Consider the following 17,057-nt stretch of genomic DNA (forward strand, 5'->3'; position numbering starts at 1 on the left):
TGTTATACTCTATGGGGGAAAATACTCGTTTCAGGGGTAGGCAACATTCGATCAAATTGAACTTACCAAGTCTACGAGTGACGGTCAGGCTGGATTCTCCAAGAAGTCTTCTCCATGCAGCGTCCCCGCGGCGTCTTCCGGCACTGAATTCACTCTACCAGGCATCGGGCCTGGGCAGAGCCAACTGCGCATGCCCGCACTACAAGAAAATGGCCGCTTACAGTCAAAGCGGCCATTTTCTTGTAGTCCTGGCATCCGCAGTCAGCTCTGCCCAGGCCCGATGTCTGGCAGAGTGAATTCAGAGCCGGAAGACACCGCGGGGACGCTGCACGGAGAAGTCTTCTAAAGGTAGGAGAAGAACCAGCGTTGATTGGCCGACTGTATAGCATTCGGCCAATAAACGCTGGTTCTGCATCAAATTTTTCCATTCGAACAGCGAGTGGTACTTGATTGAGTACGAGTATTTTGAATACCGTAGTATTTGATCGAATACCTACATGATCAAATACTACTCGCTCATCTCTAGTGGCCACCATTGTAGAAGGTTTGGGTAAAACTTTGGGTTCATTGAAACCCAAATTTTTTGGAAGCCCGATTCGTTCCAAACCACTTTGCTCTCTCTCTATCAATAACCCAGTCTAAAGTCTTTGGGATCTTTCTGTTATTTCTCCTGTTAACTCTTCCATTATCTTCTCTCTAAACGGGATTTATTGTCACATCCAGCACATGGACATATATACTCTATACACTATATAGCGTAGACGAAGAACTTACTCAGATACAAATAATGCTGATACAATTAAATGTATGTATATATATATATATATATATATATATATATATATATATATATATACAGTCCTATGAAAAAGTTTGGGCACCCCTATTAATCTTAATCATTTTTTGTTCTAAATATTTTGGTGTTTGCAGCAGCCATTACAGTTTGATATATCTAATAACTGATGGACACAGTAATATTTCAGGATTGAAATGAGGTTTATTGTACTAACAGAAAATGTGCAATATGCATTAAACCAAAATTTGACTGGTGCAAAAGTATGGGCACCCTTATCATTTTATTGATTTGAATACTCCTAACTACTTTTTACTGACTTACTGAAGCACAAAATTGGTTTTGTAACCTCACTGAGCTTTGAACTTCATAGCCAGATGTATCCAATCATGAGAAAAGGTATTTAAGGTGGCCAATTGCAAGTTGATCTCCTATTTGAATCTCCTCTGAAGAGTGGCATCATGGGCTACTCAAAACAACTCTCAAATGATCTGAAAACAAAGATTGTCCAAGATAGTTGTTCAGGGGAAGGATACAAAACGTTGTCTCAGAGATTTAACCTGTCAGTTTCCACTGTGAGGAACATAGTAAGGAAATGGAAGACCACAGGGACAGTTCTTGTTAAGCCCAGAAGTGGCAGGCCAAGAAAAATATCAGAAAGGCAGAGAAGAAGAATGGTGAGAACAGTCAAGGACAATCCACAGACCACCTCCAAAGAGCTGCAGCATCATCTTGCTGCAGATGGTGTCAATGTGCATCGGTCAACTATACAGCGCGCGCACTTTGCACAAGGAGAAGCTGTATGGGAGAGTGATGAGAAAGAAGCCGTTTCTGCACGTACGCCACAAATAGAGTCGCCTGAGGTATGCAGAAGCACATTTGGACAAGCCAGCTTCATTTTGGAAGAAGGTCCTGTGGACTGATGAAACAAAGATTGAGTTGTTTGGTCATACAAAAAGGCGTTATGCATGGCGTCCAAAAAGAAACAGCATTCCAAGAAAAACACATGCTACCCACTGTAAAATTTGGTGGAGGTTCCATCATGCTTTGGGGCTGTGTGGCCAATGCCGGCACCGGGAATCTTGTTAAAGTTGAGGGTCGCAAGGATTCCACTCAGTATCAGCAGATTCTTGAGAATAATGTTCAAGAATCAGTGACGAAGTTGAAGTTACGTCGGGGATGGATATGTTAGCAAGACAATAATCCAAAACAACGCTCCAAATCGACTCAGGCATTCATGCAGAGGAACAATTACAATGTTCTGGAATGGCCATCCCAGTCCCCAGACCTGAATATCATTGAACATCTGTGGGATGATCTGAAGCGGGCTGTCCATGCTCGGCGACCATCTAACTTAACTGAACTTGAATTGTTTTGTAAAGAGGAATGGTCCAAAATACCTTCATCCAGGATCCAGGAACTGATTAAAAGCTACAGGAAGCGACTAGAGGCTGTTATCTTTGCAAAAGGAGGATCTACTAAATATTAATGTCACTTTTCTGTTGAGGTGCCCATACTTTTGCACCGGTCAAATTTTGGTTTAATGCATATTGCGCATTTTCTGTTAGTACAATAAACCTCATTTCAAACCTGAAATATTACTGTGTCCATCAGTTATTAGATATATCAAACTGAAATGGCTGTTGCAAACACCAAAATATTTAGAACTAAAAATGATTAAGATTAATAGGGGTGCCCAAACTTTTTCATAGGACTGTATATATATATATATATATATATATATATATATATACACACTGTATAAGCGATTAATATATTGAGAGCCTGAAATTATTCTAATGTAAATCCTAGTGACATATTTACAGATAACCGACTCATGACAAACATAACATGTGGCAGATGTATACTCAGTATATTAAATATGTACATAATGTAACTCACGAGGCTCACAATACACAGATGTGCATGAGAACAATACACAGAATGGTCTAGTCACAGTTTAGTCATCAATATTGATTTATAACCCCAACCCCCAAGACTTCGGTATATTAGGCTGCGCAACCCAAGTAGTCAACTATTCTGAGATATTCTATCTCCTGTACTGAGTGGATTGAGAATCCTGCGGTAAGTATTGCTGCAGTACTTTACATTGACACAGCCGTTAAGTTTTATTTTATGCATATTGTACTTTATGTAGGTTTTTTTTAGCTGCACCATTTTGGAGTGGAGATATACTTACTGTAGGACTGGATAGAAACCTGACAGTGGCAGGTCTGGGAACCTTCACAAGAATCTTTGCAATCCTAATGGCTCTTCTGATCTTACTGCGGGGAAGGGTCTATAAGAAGGAGCCCTCCATATATAAATCTGACATCCCATATACAAAAGATAAACAGTTGTAAATGATGCACATGACCAAGTTTGCTTCTGATGTGGGGCCGAATTTGCAGCGGGATGCGCTCAGATGACACTCAAAGTGATACCCTAGTAGGTTCCATGATGCATGGATGATTATAAAGCAGGTCGAGTATTATCTGAGTGCAACCCAGTGGCCTAACTACCGCCATAGCAGCAGAGGCAGCTGCTACAGGGCCCGGGACATTAGGGGACCGGTGATAGCTGCTACCGCTGCTATCATTATACTCGGGTCTTTTCGGACCAGGAGAGGTAAGAAACATAAAAAACACTGTTACTTACCTCTCTACGATCCGTGCAGACTTCAGCCTAGTCCCTGCGTCCCGGGTCATGTGACATCTGACGTCATTGAAGATCGACTACTTCGGAGGCCAACAGCGTAGGAGACAGGCGATATGTGAGTAACAGAGGTTTTTTTATGTTTTTCTCCCCCTGGGTCTCCGATTATTATACTCTGGGGTCTGGTTTATGGGTGTCCACAGTGGGAAATAATACTGTGTGCAGGGGCCACTATTGGGGATAATACTGTGTGCAGGGGTCACTATTGGGGATAATACTGTGTGCAGGGGCCACTATGGGGAATAATACTGTGTGCAGGGGCCACTATTGGGGATAATACTGTGTGCAGGGGCCACTATTGGGGATAGTACTGTGTGAAGGAGCCACTATGGGGTACAATACTGTGTGCAGGGGCCACTATGGGGCATAATACTGTGTGCAGGGGCCACTATGGTGCATAATTCTGTGTGCAGGGGCCACTATGGGGGATAATACTGTGTGCAGGGGCCACTATTGGGGATAATACTGTGTGCAGGGGCCACTATTGGGGATAATACTGTGTGCAGGGGCCACTATTGGGGATAATACTGTGTGCAGGGGCCACTATGGGGAATAATACTGTGTGCGGGGACCACTATGGGGGATAATACTGTGTGCAGGGGCCACTATGGGGGATAATAAAGCACGCAGGAATGCGTAGGAGGGGGTCGGTCGAGGTCTTCGGCGTCGGTGTCAGTCGGGGGGGGCAGTGTCAAAAGTTCCATTCCTAGTTACACCACTGGTGCAACCTGCTACAAACTTGAAGCAAACATGGCCGTGTGAATGTTTTTTAAGCATTTCTTTGTCTCATAATATTGTATTCATATTTCTGACAGGCTAAACATGGCTTTCTTGAAGAAATCTCTTTTCCTTGTATTCTTTCTTGGATTAGTCTCTCTTTCCATCTGTGAAGAAGAAGAAGAAGAGTAAGTCCTTAACATATATTAAAGTAGATACATAAAGTCATTTTTTGCTTCCTACTAAAATTGTCTATTTTTATTGACTATGTCTGATATAGTTTTTTTTTAGAATGTGCCCAAATTCTCAGTAAGTGCCAATGTACCATTCATGTTGGCGCTACATACCAATAAGACGAATGTATACATCCTCAATTAAGCCCAAATTTGGTTAAAGGCAGGTCCTCCAATCCAAGCTTGTCCAATGGTTTCAGTCCTTGAGGAGACAACTGTAAATATTACTTTGTGCTAAAAAAACAAAACTATGCTACAATGTTTTCTTGTGGCGGAAGTCCCCATTGACTGTGATGTTCCAAGGACCTCAGTGGCCTAAGGAAAGGACCCAGGACGTCACAGGTAGGGACATCCCATGTCTTTGCTGGGGCTGCTGACTGGCCTCAATGGTCACATGAAGTTTTGGACTTCTTCCAGAAAAAAACACACGAGCGGAAGGACCATGCTAGGGGACAATAAGCACCGAGGTCAGGTGAGTTTGTTTTTTTTTATATTTTTTTCCCTGTTTAATTTAAGAAAAAAACAAAATATCCTGGACAACCCCTTTATATGACCACTGAAACCAAATAGAACCTAAATTTTTGAGGAGGCGGACGACCCCTTTCATTTTCTGTAAACCTTCTTAGGTTACTTTCATATGTTAGTTATATTTTCTGGCACCAGCTGAGACCTCCAGAGAAATCTCCATCAAAGCAGAACAAAAGTGAAATAAATCCCAATATATTATTGATGGAGCGTGTAGTATAATGGGTATTACATTTATATTGATTCCTATTACAGGAAAAGAGAGGAAGAAGAGGAGATGGGCGAAGAGGAAGAGAAAAGAAGTGAAGAAGAAAATGAGGAAAATGAGGAAAATGAAGAACTGAGTAAACTAAAGCCTGAGCTCCGTAGCCTACCAAGGCCTGGACAAAGATGAACGGGAAACGAAAAAACGGGAAAATCTGGACCTCAACAGCATTAACAAAATGTAATAATCTATAACTCCAGAGATGGTTTTGACCTAAATATATTAAAGCATATGTAACTGATACGATGGTCTGTCTTTTTCACTCAGCATGACACATTCAATTCTTAGTACCGTATATACTCGAGTATAAGCCGACCCGAATATAAGCCGAGCCCCCTAATTTTACCACAAAAAGCGGGGAAACTTATTGACTCGAGTATAAGCCTAGGGGGGAAATGCAGCAGCTACTGGAAAATTTCAAAAATTAAAATGGTCGGAGTTTTTGGGTGCAGTAGTTGCTGGGTGCTGGGGGAGGGGAGGGGGTGTTTTGGTTGTCTGTCTGCCCCTTCCCTGAGCTTGAGGACTGTTTTTTCTTCCCCCATTTGGAATTCAGCCTGGCTGACTATAGGGGATCTGCATTGCTCCTATTAACCCCTTCCCGATGGAACAGGAGCACTGCAGATCCCCTATATTCAGTAGACCGGGCACTGTCAGACACAGGGATACCTAATGTGTATGTGTGTCACAGTCATTTTCTACTTTTATATGTATTCTAGGGAAAGGAGGGATTTACAACTTTTTTTAAAAAAAATGTAAAGCTTATTTTTTTCCCACTATTTTATGGGAGATTCTATACATTGATATTGCGGCTGGTCATAGACCCCCACCCCTCCTAAAAAATATATACTGTATATATATATATATATATATATATATATATATATATATATATATATATTTTATTTTTTTTTTCCGATTCGAGTATAAGCCGAGGGGGGCTTTTTCAGCACAAAAGCTGTGATGAAAAATTTGGCTTATACTCGAGTATATACGCTATATATGTATCATTTAAGCATTTCTAATCCTGATCATTAAAAATGTCCTGGCGTTCTCACGGCAAGTAGATTGGCACACGACAGCAAAGTTGCCAAAATATAGTAAGAAAAAATTTGGTACGAAACTTTTTTGAAAATTTACGGAGGTAAAGTATGCCAAAGTCACGGGTATCTTATGCAATAACAGACAACAACTTCACAGGTGGTAGCACGCTAGGAACTTTATTGCTCAGGCATCTTCCCATAGCAGACGGCAACCTAAAAAACTAAATTAAATAATAACTTGACACGACCCTGGGGTATGTCCCTTCGATGTCTGCTGCAGGAATGTTAATATTTTTTCTTTACATTGTCAATCATACATTGAATTTAACACTATATAAAACTAAATTAGGGATAGAATGATCTGGATTCACCCAAATTTTGGAAAATGTTTGAGTCACCCTCTTTACGTTGCCCATAAGTTAATTTTGTTGCATTGGATCCAACCCTTTCCTCCAATAAACATTTATAGAAATAATATGCTACTCAAAAATCAATAGGTTGCCTATGGAAAGAGGGTCATGCGCTCGATTGAAGAAATTGTTTGCACCTTGACTCAATACCAGTAGACTGGCTTCTTCACATCAATCAACAGGCCCTCAACAAATTTGCAGTAAAGTAACCATTGATGGTGTTAAGAAGATCTCCACCGCTACTGAGTGAGAACCCATATCCATTGCCAGAATTTGCCCAGTAGTCCCCCAAAGAAATGACCAAGGTTATGCCAGGGAATGGGATTTGGATCTGCAGTTGCCCCGCACTCACTACAGAGAAAAGGGTAAAATGACTCTAAGAGGAGCAGATGCCATTCCTATCCATGTCGCGGAGAAAATTTACGTGACCTAACCTCCATGTTGTGTGACTGGAAGATTATTTGATTGTTTAAGTAAAGTAAGACACAAGCCATCTTCTACAAGACTCTTGTCTCCTTATTGTACCTAACACCAAGAGTACCCAGACTTCCACCAGCCACCATGCGGGATCTACAACCACATTGTCTACACTGGTCGACCCTCCTTGGTAGGCTCCAAGATGGCATATGGCCTACTGTCATGATGACTGAGGTGTTGAAACTGAACCCCTTTGCAGGCCAAAAGGTGATACAGTATCATCTTTTGGCCTGCATGGGGTTTCAGTTTGAATACTTCAGTCATCATGACAGGAGGCCATCTGCCATCTTGGAGCTTGCCCATCGCCACTACTACACTGCTCAGCCCCAGGACACTATACAACTCCAAGGTAATGGTCTGTTTGCATCACACGTGATAGGAGAAATAGATAAGGAATTGGGGATATGTTGCATATCACTGGAGATCCTACTGATGGGACCCCAAGCAAATGAGAAAGGAAGAATGGGGGCCAGTTGTAATAGAGAGGTCCAATCAGATTATAGTTCAAGTGACCCTGGTTCTTATGATTAGTATGGTTTCAATCAGTGAGACCCCACCAATCTGTAACTTATTTTTTATCCTTCAGATCGTGGATAAATTACACTGATGGGAAAACCCATTTATATGGAATGTCATAGGACTCCCAGGTTCCTGCCTCACCAAGGCATATACTGCATATGTAGAGCTTTCAATAGCACCTTGTTAACAATGCACGGCTGAAATCCTTCAATTATTATATAATATAAATCATATTGACATTTTATGGTAATTTAAGATGACAAATTCAAGGCAAATGTCATAAGATCTGGCAAACGTGTACTCAGTATATTAAATATGCACATAATTATAAGCTATGTGACCCACAATAAATATATGTGCATGAGAACAATACGCAGAGTGATCTAGTCATTATTATTGATTCTAGAGCCCAACCACCAACTTACTGGTATCTGAACAAGATGGCTCATCCCAAGAAGTGAACATTTCTGTGTTGTCCGCCCTCCTCAGATATAGGTAGGCACTGTACTTCTCCATCTGGCATTCTCATACAAATTGATGGCTTGGCAATGCATGTGTCTATTTGGACTGGGATCCAACTGAGCCTAGTTTGTGTAATCTGTAGGGATCCCAACAGTGAACCTGCACCCATTTGTAACATACTCCCTATCCTGTGGATAAGTATAGGCATTGGTAAGAAAACCCCTATAACTAGAATGTGATGAGACCCCAAGGTTTCCTGGTGCTGGTGCGTTACCCAGGCTGACATTGTAGGTGTGGTTCTTTCCATTGCACCTTGTCAACCGCTACCTTTTGAAATTCAATTTGGTTTATTTTTTTAAGTTCCAAACCTCTTTGGAAGTTTTGTTTAAACACTGTGAAGGCTCCGAGGACTCTAACACAAAAACAGCCTTAGCCGTGTCAAAGTGACGCAACCAGATATGTCTATGGGTAAAAAGACGAAGGTAACAAACAACCCTCAATAAAAACACTGCACTGTAGGATTTTTTTACACTTTCTAAAATATCACTGGGTTCTTCACTGTGTAAGGTAAGAACAAAAAAGTCAAATATTATGGCGTTACTTATAAGAAAGAAAACTACAACAATTCAATAGGTTATGTATATAACTTCACTGGGATTTGCCTTTTGCCAAGAAAAAAAAAATGGCCAAATTATGCCAGATACATACAAAAGGAGACATGACATTACTAAATATTTTATTCTTGGACGTGGACACAGTACAGATTGAATTAAAATATTTTGACTCTGAGAATTGTGATTGAGATTGATGCATCTGCTGAAGTCACAGTCACACTAGTATATAACTTGTAAGCCGATGGCTGGTCAGGTAATGGAGGGGGTATACATCTCACCCAGACTACTAAGGTGGGTGAGTTGAGAAAACTCCAGAAGGAATGTTTGTTCTCAGCAGACAACTTCCGTCTGCTGAGCATTTTGGTAAATTGACAATTCAGGGAGGAAACAGAAGAGTAAATAGTATCTATCTACTAGTGAACTTCGCTCAACTTACCTGCACAGATCCGCTGCCGCTGCCATTCCCCATTCTTCTCGCTCCTCTTCTCTCTCATTGACATGCCTTCAGAGCACTGTGCATGCCCCGCCTCCCTAGGCTAGTGTTAGAGATGCTGAGAGAAGGCGGGGCTTGTGGCTTAAGAGAGTGTGGGCGGGTACTGGAAGGGGAGATGTGAGTGATTCACTTGCCCAGTACCCCCCACTCTCTCCTAAGGCACAACAAGCCACAAGCAGAAAAGAACCTGATTTGCTCCATTGCCTAAAAAATAAGATTTAACCCACAAAATAAATTATTCATTTCTCAGCTACTGTATCTTTTTAATACCATGAGGTTAGGGTACAGATGTGTCCATACTCAACTGACCCAAACTTGGTTTAAAGATATTAATTTGTCTTGAAAGCAATTCAACAAAATAACACAACATTCTAATAAAACTATGAAAATCTACAATTCACAAAAAAAAAAAAAATCACAATAGGACCAATGTGACGTAGACTATCCAAGGGTCACATAATAGGTAGAGATGAGCGAACAGTGTTCTATCGAACACATGTTCGATCGGATATCAGGCTGTTCGTTGTGTTCGATTCGAATCGAACATCACGTGGCAAATTCCAAAAAAATTTGATTCCCCTCCCACCTTCCCTGGCGCTTTTTTTGCACCAATAACAGCCCAGGGGAGGTGGGACAGGAACTACGACACCGGAGGCATCGAAAAAAATCGGAAAAAGTCATTGGCTGCCGAAATCAGGTGACCTCCATTTTAGACGAATAGTGGATTTCAAATCCGGGTCATATGAGAATGTGAACTTTGTGACTATGAGACAGGGATAGCTGTACAGGCAGGGATAGCTAGGGATAACCTTTATTTAGGTAGGAATGTTATTAAAAATAACTTTTTGGGGCTCTATCGGGTGTGTAATTGTGATTTTTGTGACATAAACTTTTTCCCATAGGAATGCATTGGACAGCGCTGATTGGCCAGAGTACGGAACTCAACCAATCATCGCTGGCTCTGCTGGAGGAGGCGGAGTCTAAGATCGCTCCACACCAGTCTCCATTCAGGTCCGACCTTAGACTCCGCCTGCTCCGGCAGAGCCAGCGCTGATTGGCCGAAAGCTGTCCAATGCATTCCTATGCGAATGCAGAGACTTAGCAGTGCTGAGCCAGTTCTGCTCAACTACACATCTGATGCACACTCAGCCCTGCTACATCTGATGCACACTCGGCTCTGCTGCATTAGATGTAGCAGAGCCGAGTGTGCATCAGATGTAGCAGAGCCGAGTGTGCATCAGATGTAGCAGAGCCGAGTGTGCATCAGATGTAGCAGAGCTGAGTGTGCATCAGATGTAGCAGAGCTGAGTGTGCATCAGATGTAACAGAGCCGAGTGTGCATCAGATGTAGCAGAGCCGAGTGTGCATCAGATGTAGCAGGGCCGAGTGTGCATCAGATGTGTAGTTGAGCAGAACTGGCTCAGCACTGCTAAGTCTCTGCATTCTCATAGGAATGCATTGGCCAGCCTTCGGCCAATCAGCGCTGGCTCTGCCGGAGGAGGCGGAGTCTAAGGTCGGACCTGAATGGAGACTGGTGTGAAGCGATCTTAGACTCTGCCTCTTCCAGCAGAGCCAGCGCTGATTGGTTGAATTCCGTACTCTGGCCAATCAGCGCTGGCCAATGCATTTCTATGGGGAAAAGTTAGCTTGCGAAAATCGCAAGCTGACAGGGATTTCCATGAAATAAAGTGACTTTTATGCCCCCAGACATGCTTCCCCTGCTGTCCCAGTGTCATTCCAGGGTGTTGGTATCATTTCCTGGGGTGTGATACTGGACTTGGTGACCCTCCAGACACGGATTTGGGTTTCCCCCTTAACGAGTATATGTTCCCCATAGACTATAATGGGGTTCGAAACCCGTTCGAACACTCGAACAGTGAGCGGCTGTTCGAATCGAATTTCGAACCTCGAACATTTTAGTGTTCGCTCATCTCTAATAATAGGTTCTTCATTACCATGAATGAGGTAAAGAAACCAAAGGAAATAATTTACCAATACAGTGAAAAAATAACTAGTAACGAAAATATTACAGATCCAACAATCTAATATCAAGCATTGGTTTAAAAAATATATTATTTTGAAAAACATTTTGACTCAAAATCTATACTTTGCCCTCAAGGAACTAAAGTACTTTACGAAAGGGTTAGAGAAACACGAGGGCTATGAAAACAGCAGCTCATGTGTCTTACAGGTTGTGTAGTATTGCTGTTCTGAGTTATTCTGATCGGCAATGTCATCCTGAGTATTTTTGATTATCCAAATCTGTTCAGCCATTCCACAGCTATAAGCCCTGATAATGTTGACCCAAATTAGGGACTACTAGCCAGTAGAGATGAGCGAACACTAAAATGTCCGAGGTTCGAAATCTGATTCGAACAGCCGCACACTGTTCGACTGTTCGAACGGATTTTGAACCCCATTATAGTCTATGGGGGGAAATGCTCGTTTCAGGGGTAGGCAAAATTCGATACAATTATACTTACCAAGTCCACGAGTGACGGTCGGGCTGGATTCCCCTTGAAGTCTTCTCCCAGCGCAGCGCCCCCGCGGCGTCTTCCGGGTGGAATTCACCCTGCCTAGGCATCGGGGCCTAGGCAGAGCCGACGGCGCATGCGCGGTCGGCTCTGCCCGGCCCCACGCCTGAGCAGAGCCGACTGCGCATGCGTGGGCATGCCCGCGCATGCGCAGTCAGCTCTGCCTAGGTCGGATGCCTAGGCAGAGTGAATTCCACCCGGAAGAAAACGCGGGGACGCAGCGCGGAGAAGACTTCGGAAAGGTAAGAGAAGAACCAGCGTTGATTGTCAGAATGTATAGCATTCTGCCAATCAACGCTGGTTCTGCATCGAACATTAAACTTTGAACAGCAAGTAGTGTTCGATCGAGTACGAGTATTTCGAATACCGTAGTATTCGATCGAACACCTACTCGATCAAGTACTACTCGCTCATCTCTACTAGCTTAGTGGGTGGTAACATTGTATGACATACAGCACACAGAGAAACCACCCACTTGGCTAGTAGACTCTAATGTGCACTAGAATTAAAAGGGCTTATATCTTTCGAATAGCTGAACTGATCTGGATAAACAATATGCCAAAACACTCAGGGTGACAGCGCCGATCAGATGAGGTATACCATTCGGCTTTTCGGACCTGGTACAGGTCCTCTATAAATAAAGCAGAATTGCGATACCACTTGGTAATAACAGACAGAACACTTTGATATCTTTCTGTTATAAACTTTCTATTTCGGGCCAGCTCCTTCTTGACATCTGTGTGCTCAGAATAAAGGGCAAGACATTTGAGTATTTTTTAATTGTATTTATTTTACTTTGTTCATGTTAATAACTTTTTTTTCCACAACTTTCCTTAAAAAAAAAATTAATAAAGGTCTTAAGATTTTCCGGCGGGGCCGCCAACTCCCACATGCTGCTCGGAGAGGCTGCCTCCAGCTGTCCCGGCATCGGGGTGTGAATAGAAAACCTTCTCACAGTCTAAAGTCACAGTCAAGGCTAATTAGTTATTAGTATGTAATTATGGTTATTTCATTTCATCACAATGCCAGCGTGATTTGTTTCCTGGTACTTGATCCTCTGGAGAGGTTTTCTTAACACTAGACGGTGGAGAGTAAAGCTGTTATTTGCCTTCTCTTTAAATTATATACTTACCCATTCTTAGGCCATGCTCACTTGTGTAAACTATATTTGTTTCATTCAGAAAACAGTAGACTTGGATTAAACTAATGAGATTGTTGGCCAGCTTGATAATATGGAGCCTGCAGAAGGCCTCAGGGGGCCGATGTTTTCTAATGGGTCCATAATCCCACCCCAGTGGAACATGCAGAAGATGGGGGGTGTATAGGAAAAATAACCATTAGGCCTGACATCACCACGTCCCTAACACCCACGATAAGTGGTCTTGGAGGCCCACAACTGATTTTTATAACTTACGAGTTTTATCCACCAACTTGTAGCCACATTTTGTTACATATGTGTTATGCAGCTACACTGAGTCAAGCGCATTTTTAAAGGGGTTGTCCAGAAATTGGAGCAACCTGTGGGGTGATATACAGGGGTGTAATAAAAAAGCATACTCACTTGTCCCCGATGCTCCATTGTCCACCATTGGTGCCCTTTCCTTCCCGTACCAGGACAATGTCATTATGTTGCCAAATACTAGACGCTACAAGGAGGTGAGTATGAATTTTTTTTTTGTGGTCTCTTCATTCTTTATAACAATGTCATTTTTACTTTGACATAACTTTGGCTGTGTTTGCTTTAGAAAAATTGGATAGATAGGTTCCCAGGGAGCCCTGACAGTGTTATACACTATGTATTATAGATAGGTTCCTAGGAGCCCTGACAGTGTTATACACTATGTATTATAGATAGGTTCCTAGGAGCCCTGACAGTGGTATACACTATGTTTTATAGATAGGTTCCTAGGAGCCCTGACAGTGTTATACACTATGTTTTATAGATAGGTTCCTAGGAGCCCTGACAGTGTTATACACTATGTATTATAGATAGGTTCCTAGGAGCCCTGACAGTGGTATACACTATGTTTTATAGATAGGTTCCTAGGAGCCCTGACAGTGTTATACACTATGTTTTATAGATAGGTTCCTAGGAGCCCTGACAGTGTTATACACTATGTTTTATAGATAGGTTCCTAGGAGCCCTGACAGTGTTATACACTATGTTTTATAGATAGGTTCCTAGGAGCCCTGACAGTGTTATACACTATGTTTTATAGATAGGTTCCTAGGAGCCCTGACTGTGTTATACACTATGTTTTATAGATAGGTTCCTAGGAGCCCTGACAGTGTTATACACTGTGCTTTATAGATAGGTTCCTGCTAGCCTTAAGAGTGTGCTACATCATATTTTAAGGTGTGGTTCGTACAAAACTTTTTCGACCCAAAACAAATCTTGGTCCCGAACCACCTGAACCCAAAACAAATGCTTTTTTTTCATGCTTTTTACTGTATATCCCTATTTTTTAGTAAATAGAATATAATAAAAGTTGATCAGAACATCATTTATTTAGCTTTCATCAAAATGAGATCCGAAATTAATTTATGAAATCCTGTTTTCAGTCTGTTGAGGTTTTTAATGTCCGAGCTTCTCCTGATCCCAATTAATTAAAATTCTAATCTCCATAGAAACATAAAATGGCAGACAGCATCATTCGGAAATAAGGTTAGATGACGGATAATAGCCTGTTGGCCTGTCTGTTCTGCCTTTTATTCTGCATTGTTTTCCTTCTCCATTCAGACTGTCTGTTGCGTTTCGCCTTTCTTTATGGTATTGAAGGAATTTGCTGTATTCATATATTTTCCTCAAATAACTCTGGAGAGTTAATTGGGCATGTAATTGACTAGTTCAATTATATTAATAATACCTAGTGTGGGCTAAGGACGGGATGAGCTGTTTCAGGTTTCATTAAAAGAACATTATATTCATCAAAGTTTTAGAACTTTTTCAGATGTCTATAACTTCTATCAAATATTGTAATGATGGCAAGTTAGTCCGCACAACTTTTAGCCTCTTCCTCAGGTGCTGAGACATGATGACTTATAAGGCGAAGATGAATGTTTCCGGTCTACTTTGGGACATCTTTCTTGTTTAAACCCCATCCACTACACTGTTATTGTACACTGCCTGGCCAAAAAAAAAAGTCGCCTTGTGCAACAAGGTACCGTTCCACCCCTGATATAATTATGAACTGTTCATGTCAGGAATTTCCATATATTCTTGAATATATATAATTGAGCCTGTCAAATGCAGATCATAATTAAAGGTGTGAAGCGATGTCTACCAATGGAAGAGCTACCAGAGGAAGAGATGTTAGTGCCTTCAAGAAGGGGCAAGTCATTGGATTGCATCAGGCCAACAAATCGACCAAGGAGATAGCTGAAGTAACTGGTATCGGACAGAGAACTGCTCAGCGTATCATACGAGCATGGCGAGATGGTGGAGAACCCCCCCTCCAAAAAAGTGTGGAAAGTGTGGGCGTAAGACTATACTCGAAACTCAAGGTCGTAGGTTCCTAAAGTGACTGGTGAAAAATAACCGCCGGAAAACCACCTTTGAGCTCACACAGATGTTCAACTCGACGGAGCGACACATTTCGGAGCGAACGTGACGAGAACTCAAAGGAATGGGTCTCAACAGTTGTGTCGCCACACGAAACCCATTGGTGACAGAGACCAACAGACGTCGGCGCCTGTCATTTGCAAGAGACCACAAGGATTGGACCCTAGAGCAGTGGAGAAAGGTCATGTGGTCACATGAATCACGTTTCATTGTTCCAGAGTGATGGTCGTGTCCGGATGCGACGAGAAGCACACGAAACACTGGAATGTGCTGGAAAGGAACCTGCGCTGTCACTCACCACCCCCAACGAATCTGCGTAACCTGGGCTCCCTGATACTCAAGAATTGGATCAAAATCCCTGAGTCTACACTACAGAACATTATAGACTCCATGCCGAGACGGATGCGTGCTGTTATTCGTGCTCATGGTGGCCCAACTAAATATTAACACTAGCGACTTTTTTTTGGCCAGGCAGTGTACTTAGTAGTGGGTAGGGTTGAGCGATTGGGATCAGAAAAGATCGGATTCCGATCCACAGTTGAGTAAATTTCATGATCACGATCAGAATTCCGATCCAGATTTTTTAGGTAGGATCGAGGTCGGAGGTTATTTCCCACAATGCTTTGCTACTGGCTAAGCATTGTGAGAAAAGCTGACAATGTTAGCTACTAGAGATGAGCCAGTACTATTTGAAGCTTCCATTTCAAATAGCGCGCTCCCATAGGAATGAATGGATGCAGCCGGCACACAGCCTGTGCCGGCGTCCGACCGCTTAACCTCAAGCGCGCCGGCTGCATCCATTCATTCCTACGTCATAGCAGGGAGGAAACAGAGGGGTATACTGGACTCTGCTACATCTGCATTACTGTACATTGACTTGTCTATCTACTCTTCTGCTTCGTCTCTGCTTTACTGTATACTCAGCTCTGCTACATCTGAGATCTACAAACAAGAGCAAACAAGAGAGGCGGGAACTGAAACTAGAGACAGCGGGAACTAGGCTTCAGATCAGCACGGGAGCTGTGCAGGAGGCTGAATAGTTCAGTTGGATGAGTTACAACCTGGGACATCGAAATCCCTGGGTTCAAATCCTGCCAGATGACTTTGACGTCTACCCTACTATCATTGGGCCTCAGCGATCACATGGAAATTATCAATGTCATCATGATGTGTACATGATAAGGTCAAAGCGTGATGGCTTTTATGCCCCCCATATAACCAGGTGGCTAAAGCTGATGATAGATGGCCTGGTAAGAAGACCAGGGAATCCCTCAGTGGAGCCCGGAATTTACTTTTTTTTTTTTTTTAATTTTTACGTGTTCTTCAATTATTATAATCTGGGAACTGAAGAGTCCCCAAGGTATAATAATCAAAATTACCCCGCACTTCTAATTCCATACAAAGAAGTTCGGTCCGAAATGAAATTTACTGGAGAACCTCAAAAATATTCAGAAATTTGAATTTTACAAGTTTTGCCCGTCGATATCTATTAGCAGTGAGCCCAGCAATATTTCAGTATGTGAGATCTCTGTATATGAAGAACGTGCACTGTATATAGAGCTATGGAGGAAAGCATATAAATATACAGTCTGGGATTCCGAGAGCAAAAACTCAATAACAGTGTATTTTTTTTTCTAACAGGTGAATGTTGCTGACCAAGTTATCCTGATCTCCTTCCAAGTGTCAGACTGCTAGACA

This window comes from Leptodactylus fuscus, chromosome 2 (assembly GCF_031893055.1).
Source record: "Leptodactylus fuscus isolate aLepFus1 chromosome 2, aLepFus1.hap2, whole genome shotgun sequence".
In the NCBI taxonomy this organism is placed as follows: domain Eukaryota; kingdom Metazoa; phylum Chordata; class Amphibia; order Anura; family Leptodactylidae; genus Leptodactylus; species Leptodactylus fuscus.